Raw genomic sequence first — 8,821 nt, 5'->3', positions numbered from 1 at the left:
GACACTAGACCAGCTGTTCAAGTTTTCAAAGGAGTGTTATACCAGGAAAACTACAGATCGACACACAGATATAAGAGAACAAAAAACAGCCAAGAAAATAGCCAGTCTAATGTAGGGATAAGATTGGAAATACCACTAATAATGTTGAATATTCCAGAATTTAAACAGAAAAATTGGACCACAGTAATATTGTGAATTCGACAGAACAGATTAATTACATGAGACTGAACTGGTTAAATAGAATTTATGACTTTTGACTAAAGCATCACTAATTTTCTTTTATGCTTTTTTTTTTCCAGATTTAAGGATTTTTTTGTCTTCTTTTGAGGAGTTGATATGTTCAGCAATTTGTTATTTTTTTTCTTTTGAAATTGCAAGAAATTTTTCTCTAATCCTGACTCCACTGGAATTGGAAAACATTTGGGAATATTCTGAATTTGTGGCATTATAGTTACTTGTATAAGTTTAATTATACCTCACATTAGAAATTGGAAATACGGGTTATTCCCAGAGCTTTAACTGGAATGTCATTTCTGAAGTCCTGACCAGAAATCTAAGGAACTAAAGTAGAGATCAGGAAAGCCAACAGAAGCTCTTGGAAAGATTGCCTGGTTTCATAAACAATTCTGCTTGGCAAGTAAGAAAAGAATGTCACTTCCTGATGCCCCACACCCCCAAAAATACCCTTAAGAATACAAGTATTTACTTATTTATTTTAATAATTTTATTGAACTTTATTTATTTTAATTTGACCAAAGAGGGCTTGAGTGAGAGAGAGAGAGAGAGGGTAAGTGAGAAAGCAAGCAGCCAGGTTCAGGACTTGAACCGCAGTCAGCTTTGTGGGAGTCTAGCACCCTTAACCATCATGCTACCTGCCACCCCATCTGAATTGATTTTTCTTTTTTAAATAATTATCTTATTTAACCTTATTCATTTATTTTTAATTTGAACAGAGAGGGACAGACAGAGAGAGGGAAAGTGTGAAAGCAAGCCGCCAGGTCCAGGACTCGAACCACGGTCGGCCACGTGGTAATCCAGCATTCCTAACCACCACACCACCTGCTGGCCCTCCTCTGAATGTCTCTAACAAAAAAATTTAGATACATCAGAAAATGAACTTTTATTTTTTAATTACAAAAGAGTACATGTGTTCTCCAGAGAGAGAAAGCACCCTCCAATGGGACATGATGCCATAATCCCTTTTCCATTACTTCTCCATCATGCCTAGATACCGCGTATGCATACGCATGGGATCTGGTTCCCTCGATGAGTAGGCTACAGGGCCAACCGCAGAATGATCTTGTCTTTATTGTTCTCTTTTTCATGAGGAATGTCCCCTAGGACTGCAAGTTTGCAGATGGGCATTTGGGAGACAGACATTTTGGGTGGTGAGTCGCATCGTGTCTAGGACCCCACACCTGAGCCGGCTTCCTCCTTCACTGAACAGATTATTCCTGTGCGATTACTAAGAGATCGTGCCAAGGTCTATTAAGTGCTGGGATACAACGGTCAGAGCAGAAAGCAGGTGTGTCCTCAGACCTCACAGACCTTCCAATCTGTACAATTGAAGGGTTAATGACAAAAGCTGCTGAGGACTCCACAATGGTGTACCAAGTGCAGCTGTGAGGACAGTGAGGGGCACACTGTCTGCATACTTTTTTTCTCTGTCTTGGGGATTTTTATTGCGTGGGAACAACATGAAGAAAACAGGAGCAGTGTACTGTGCAGATGGGGTTCCTCCACCATGTTTGAGCCATCTCATCTACCATCTCATCCTGGGATCTCATCTACCTGCTGAGGTTACTCCAGCGAAGACTCCGGGCACAAAACTCATGTCTGTAGGGCGGTCCAGGCAGACCCGCAGGAGGGAAGACCTGCAGCAGTGCAGCTCTGGGCGTCCCTGGGCCTTCTGTATGTGGATCTGGCTCTCAGTGAGACAAGGGACTTGGGGCAGAAGCTGGTCACCGATAAGGAGACGGCCAGGCTATGCTCAGACTTGTAGAGTCTCACACGTTTGTCCCAGGAGAGAGTCAATCTGTGACTCTTTGTGCTCCCTGGGTGTCTGCCCCTGGTCAGGTGACCCTAAGCACAACCTTGAGGTGCTAGGCCATCCGTGTTCATGGGGAGGCAAGGCCTAGGTCTGAAGTCCACAGGGAGGAGAATGGCCTTTCTGGCCCCAGGCGGACCCACTGGATCTAGAGCAGCTGTCCAGCTTGGGATAAAATGGGGGTGGCCAGACCCTTGGATTCCTGGAGCTCAGGGCCACGGACCTGTGGGCCCCTGGAGCACACTAGCAGGAATCTCGGGCTCCCTGCTCCAGGCATCCAAAGTACATAGCATGCTTCCGGCTTGCTCAGCACTCTTGCTCATAGGGACAAATCGTGTCTGGGATGTCTGCTCTTCTCTGTTGCTGCCAATTGCTCCTTAAAAACAAGGGCCTCTTTCTTGGTCAACTGTAACCTAGTAGTCTCAGTTTCAAATTCAGTACCTGGCACATAGTAGGTATTCAATAAATTGCATTAAATGTCCTTTCTTCCATGGAGTTGTTTTAGAAAAGATTGCATACTGTAAAAATGTCTCACTCCCTCAGTGATGGATGAGCTTGGTTGCAGGAGGCACATTCCCTTGGTTAGGGCTGTGCACAGCTCACCCCGCAAATGCCACTTTCCAAACTCTAATCTCGACCCCTCTCAACCCCCATTTCCCAGGGGGCAAAGCTCAAGCCATCACCCAGACCCTTGACCCCTGAAGGTGACCTCCCCTGTCAAAAGTACAAGTATTTGAAAGCACAGTCAGATGGTGAGTTCCTGACTCAACTCAGTAGACTTGGAGGCTTTTAAAAGAGTCTTATATGAAGTTCCTTACAAAAGTTTCCAGCAGGGACCAGCAGATTGCATAATGGTTATATCATTGGACTCCCACATACTCAAGTGCAGTTTGAGTCCCTGACCCAATAGCTTAAAGCTCGTGGCAGGCACATATACATGCATGACCAAGATCCCAAGAGGAGAATGGAGGAGAAGGGATTGTGGTGTGGCTATCCCCCCAAGGGGTGATTTCTCACTTTCTCTTTCTCTAGTGAACACTTGTTCCCTACAGCAAAATCTCTGTCCAAAAAAAAAAAAAAAAAAAAATCCAGTCAATTGAAGTAAATCAGTTTGTATTTTTATGGAGCTTTGTGCAAATAACAGACCAAATTAAGACTTAAGCCAATTTTTCTTAACATTTTTTGATTTTCATTTATTAAAGCTAAAACTGAGATTTGACATTAAAAATACATTTTAAAATACCTATTTAATGACCATAGTTAACTACATACCCTCGGCTAAGTGCTACTGTATAGTATGTTCATTATACTCACTGAGTTTTATGCCTAAAGTCAAACATGTGTTCAGAGATCCATATATATCAGTTGCACTTGCTATTGAAAATATTTAGATTAATTAATATCTGTTGTGAATCAATAAATGTGAACAAAGGGCATGGAAAGCAACTGTAGATACCAGAGATGGTGTGGAAGGAGTGTGAGAAATGGCAGAGAGTGAGAGGGAAGGAACCAAGATCTAAGAAAGAAGCCAGACATACAAGAAACAAGAAATGGAAGATTGTTTGGTGATAATAACATGTGTGGTAAGATCCTTGATTGAGCCAATATACAGTGTATTGTGGAGGGGAAAACTCATTTTCGTATACTATAGTGATGTACGGTATGTAAATGTGCAATAAATATTTTTTTTAAAAGACCCTCATACCAGGCGCACATGTGTGCATATCCAAAACCTCAAGAGGAGAATAGAGAAGGGATTGTGGCATAGCTGTAACTCCCCAGGGGATGATTTTTCACTTTTTTCCTGTGTCTCTCTGTCTCTCCAATGAGCACACATGCCCCATAGCAAAAAATTTCACCTAAAAAAAAAATTCATGCTGGGCACATGTGTGTATGTGCCCAAAATCCCAAAAAGAGTCTGAAGGACAAGGGATTGTGACATAGTCATCTTCCCTGGGGGCAATTTTTCACATTCCCCTTACCTCTCCACCAATCTTTCAGTGGTAAACACACACACATACACACTGTATCAAAATATAAATAAATAAGCACTTGTTTTTTTAAGGAAGAGAGGGTTACTCAGAACACGGTTGGAGACTCAAGGTCCAGGAAGCATCTTTTAGCAAGGTTACAGCATGGTGGTGGGCACGCTCTTAAGCAATGGCTGTCCATATGCTTCTCCATGATCTATTCTCTATCCAGATGGGCTTGTCATGCCCCATTCTCTCTCCTTGTAGACACAACAGAAGTCCGTCACAAGGGCTCCACCCTAACGACTTTATGTCACCCAATGGAATACTTTGGGACACCAGGAGGGGATTAAATTTTTACTCAACACCTTAACAATATACCCAAATCCTAACATATGAACTTTTGGGGGTCATACACTCACTGCTCACTAAGACAAAATTACAAAATGTGAACTGTTAAGCAACGTTCCGTTATCTGAACTATACCAAGCAGTAAGGTGGCAATAGATAATAATTATGGAAGCACAGTAAAAATCTTGGCTCTCAGATGTTCTCATACTATAAAATTATCTGAATGTTCTTAGTTGCCAAGTGTATTTTTTTCCATAAGTATAGCACAGTTCTCAAAATCTTTTTAGTAAAACTTAAAAAGAAAATCAGTGTAATGACATATACTACTTGAGAAGCAATTAAAAAAAAATTACTTATCTAACTTAATAGAAAGCAAGCTGCCAGGTCTGGGGTTCAAACTACCATTGGCCATGTGGGAATCCAACACCTGAACCACCATGCCACCTGCTCACCTCAGAAATATATATATATATTTTTTAAAAAGAACCATTTTATTGAGATACAATTTACATTTTATAAATTCATGTTTTTCTGTGACATGAATGAGAATTTCCTATTATTTTTGATCCAGCATTGGGAATAACCTCAAAAAAGTAGGAAAATGACAGTGGAAAAAATTGTCAGACAACAGGAAGAGAAGAAAGCCTAGTAAAGTGATTTGATTAAATGGTGTAGATAACTGAAAATTAAAAAAAAAGAAAGAAAGAAAGAAAGAAAGAAAGAAAGAAAGAAAGAAAAAGAAAATTACAGAAATTAAATAGGAGCAAGTTTTAAATCCAAATCTGACCCATGAATCACAATTTTTGGCTCCAAGGCTTTGAACCCTACTTCTTCTGACTCAATTATATTGATCCTTTAATAGTTTGCTCCCAGAGTGTCTTTCAGAGCCCTATTTATGTCTGACTGAGACTGTAGATGAAGGGGTTCAGCATGGGGGTGACCACAGTGTACATTACCAAAGGCTGCTGCACTTGAGTGTGAGCTGGGGGCAGCAAAGCTAAGGTACACACCTGATTGTACAGTAAAGAAAAAGACAACTGACAGGTGAGTGGCATAGGTGGGAATGCCTTATACTTCCCCTGATTGGGTTGGACATGTGGAGGAAATGATCTTAGAGTAAGAATAAAGGATCCCAGCAAGGGGCCACCAGCCAGGAACACTGCTGCAAAACTGATCACCATATTGGGACCGGCAGGTGGTATACTGGTTAAGGGCTTTGGTACTCCCACATGGCCGACCATGGTTTGAGTCCCAGACCTGGTGGTTAGCGTTCTCTCTCTCTCTCTCTTCCTGGTCAAATAAGAATAAATAAAGCTAAATAATAAAACTTCTTTTTAAAAATCATGTCATTAAGAAAGGTGTCAGAACAAGCAAGGTGGACCATGACATTAAGTTCACAGAAAAAGTGGAGGATTTCCAAATGTGCACAGAAGGACAGCCGCAACACCATCACACTTTGTAACAAAGAAAGCAGGACACTGATAATGCCAGAGGTCAGAATTAACTGTCCACACAGCTGGGGGTTCGTGACAATTGTGTAGTGCAAGGGGTGACAGATGGCCACTAGCCAGTCACAGGCCATCACTGCCAGGAGAAAGAAAGTCATCCAACGCTGCACAAAATGATATGAAGTACTTCTGGGTGATGCAATCTCTGTGTCTGGATCTTCACCAACATTTTGGGATGCTCATGGAGGTGAAATAGATGTCTATGAAGGAGAAAGGAGAGGAAGAAGTACATGGGTGTGTGCAGGTGGGAGTCTGAGCTGGTGGCCAGGATGATGAGCAGGTTTCCAAATACAGTGATCAGGTACATGGAGAGGAAAAGGCCAAATATGAGGGGCTATATTTCCAGTTGTTCTGAAAATCCGTAAAGAAGAAACGTTGAAATTCATGTATCATTTCCTGCTTCCATGGGGAGATGACCACAAGAAAGAGAAAAATAATAAGGCTAATTTTCAGAGTTGGATGTTAACATCACTGAAATGCTATAATTCATATTTTATAATCAAAAAATTCATTTTTATGTTAGATGTATGAATTGGGTTGCCTTTTGAGGATTCCTTGTTCTATATTGTTATTTATTCCAATTCACCCTCAGCCTCTTCCCCACATGGTAATTATTCTACAGTTTTTTGGATTTTGTTCTCTTTCTTTTTTCTTTTATTTTCTCCCGTTATTGTTTTATTTATTTTTAAATAAATAAATAAATTTATTTGTAAACTTCATTTTTTGTTATACATTCAATCATGTTATTTAGCTTACAAAGCGAATATTCCAGTATGTGGACATTTCTCCCCAGTCCAGTTGATAAAACTATAAAATTATCTTCAACAGATAATACCATTTTTCATATGCCTTTTGGCTATTCATATGTAATCCTTAGTATTTTTTTCAACTCATTCTTACATCTTTTTTAATAGGGTTGATCATATTTTTTTTGGAACAGCTGCTTGAGTTCATTGTGTTTTCTGGTTATCAGCCCCTTATCTGATGCATAGTTCACAAAAATAGTTTCCCATTCTGAGGGCTGTCAGTTCACACTCATTACTGTGTCTTTTGCCATGCAGAAATTTCTTAGTCTGATGTAATCCCACTAGTCTATTTTGGGGATTATCGATTGCACTCTGGGGGTCTTAAGAAGTCTTTGCCTACCCCAGTGTCTCCCAGAGTTTCCCCAGTGTTTTCCAGGAGCAGTTTTATAGTTTGAGGTCTTAGGTTTAGATCTCTGATCTACCTTGAGTTGGTTTTTGTCAAAGGTGAGAGGTAAGGGTTCAGATTGATCTTTTCGGCCGGTGTAAATCCAGTGTTTCCAGTACCATTTGCTAAAGAGGTTTTACTTTTCCCACTGGATTGACTGGTACCATTTGTCGAAAATCAGTTGACTATATTTGGGAATTTATTTCTGGGGACTCTATTCTGTTCCATTGGTCCATGGGTCTGTTTCTGTGCTGTTTTGATTGCCACAGCTTTGTAGTGTATTTTTGGATCAGGGAGTAAGATGCAGCACACTCCACTCTTCTTGTGCAGGATTGCTTTGGCAATACAGGGTCTTTTATGATTCCAGACAAATTTTATGATTGTCTTTTCTAGATCTGTGAAGAATGTGTCTGGTACTTTGATTGGCATTGCGTTAAATATGTGGATTAATTAGAGTAGAATTGCCATTTTTATTATATTAATTCTTCCAATCCAGGAACATGGGATGTCCTTCCACTTTTTTGTGTCATTTTCAATTTCTTTTTTTTAGCTCCCCATAGTTTTCCTTGTGGAAGTCTTTCACTTCTTTGGGAGATTTATTCCTAAGTATCTTATATTTTTGTGGCTATGGTAAATGGAATTACTTTTTTCAGTTCTGTCTCAGTCTTCATGCTATTTTAATATAGAAATGCTATAGATTTCTGTATGTTGATTTTATATCCTGCAACGTTACTATATTCATGTCTTACTTCCAGGAAGTTTTTCTTGGAAACAATTGTGTCTTTAATACATCCAGTCATGTCATCTGCAAATACAGAGAATTTCACCTCCTCTTTTCTTATTCGGATGCCTTTTTTCTTTTTTTGAGAGGTTTCAGCTATAAGGCGCGTGCGCTTGCCAGAAAGAGACAAAGAGACAGAAAGCGAGAAATCACACCCCAAGGGGGAATAGGCACGCCACAATTCCTTCTCCTCCATTCTCCTCTTGGGATCTTGGGTGTGCACACACATTCGCCTGCTGTGAGTTTAAGCCACCGGGTCTGGGACTCGAACCACGGTCAACTACATGGGAGTTCAGCAATATAGCCATTACGGTAACTGCTGGTCCCACCTATTTGAATGCCTTTTATGTTTTCCTCTTTTCTGATTGCATTGGCAATGACTTCCAGTACTATATTGAAAAGGAGTGGAGAAAGTGGGCATCCTTGTCTTGTACCCATTTTTACTGGAAAAGCTTCCAGCTTTTCTCCATTCAAGATGATGTTTGCTATGTGTTTTTCAAACATAGCTTTTTATTGTGTTGAAAAATGATCCTTCTATCCCTGTATTGCTGAGAGTCTTGATCATGAAGGAATGTTGTTTCTTATCAAATGCTTTTCTGCATCAATTGATATGATAAGATTTTTATCTTTTTTTCCTGTTAATAAGGTGTATTATATTTATGGTTTTGTGTATGTTGAACCAACCTTGCATTCCTGGAATAAAGCCTACCTGATCATGATGTATAATCTTCTTTATAAGTTGTTTGATATGATTTGCTAGTATCTTGTTGAGAATCTTTGCATCTATATTCATCAGAGATATTAGTCTATAGTTTTCCTTCCTAATCCTGTCCTTAACTGTTTTAAAGATAAGGGTGACGGGAACCAGCAGTTAGCGTAATGGCTATGTCGCTGGACTCCCACGTAGTCGATCGTGGTTCGCGTCCTGGACCTGGTGGCTTAAAACTCATGCCAGGCGCGTGTGCGTGCGTGC

General features: G+C 40.3%; 1 pseudogene; it reads left to right on the top strand.

Annotated features, from left to right (window-relative positions):
* The first annotated feature begins 1,697 nt into the window (after positions 1–1,697).
* The window catches only part of LOC102501920 (vacuolar protein-sorting-associated protein 36-like), an 11,132-nt pseudogene continuing 4,008 nt past the window's right edge, over positions 1,698–8,821 (top strand).

Source organism: Tupaia chinensis, unplaced genomic scaffold (assembly GCF_000334495.1).
Source record: "Tupaia chinensis unplaced genomic scaffold, TupChi_1.0 Scaffold000167_1, whole genome shotgun sequence".
Classification (NCBI taxonomy): Eukaryota; Metazoa; Chordata; class Mammalia; order Scandentia; family Tupaiidae; genus Tupaia; species Tupaia belangeri.
This window is presented reverse-complemented; position numbering and strand designations above follow the sequence as displayed.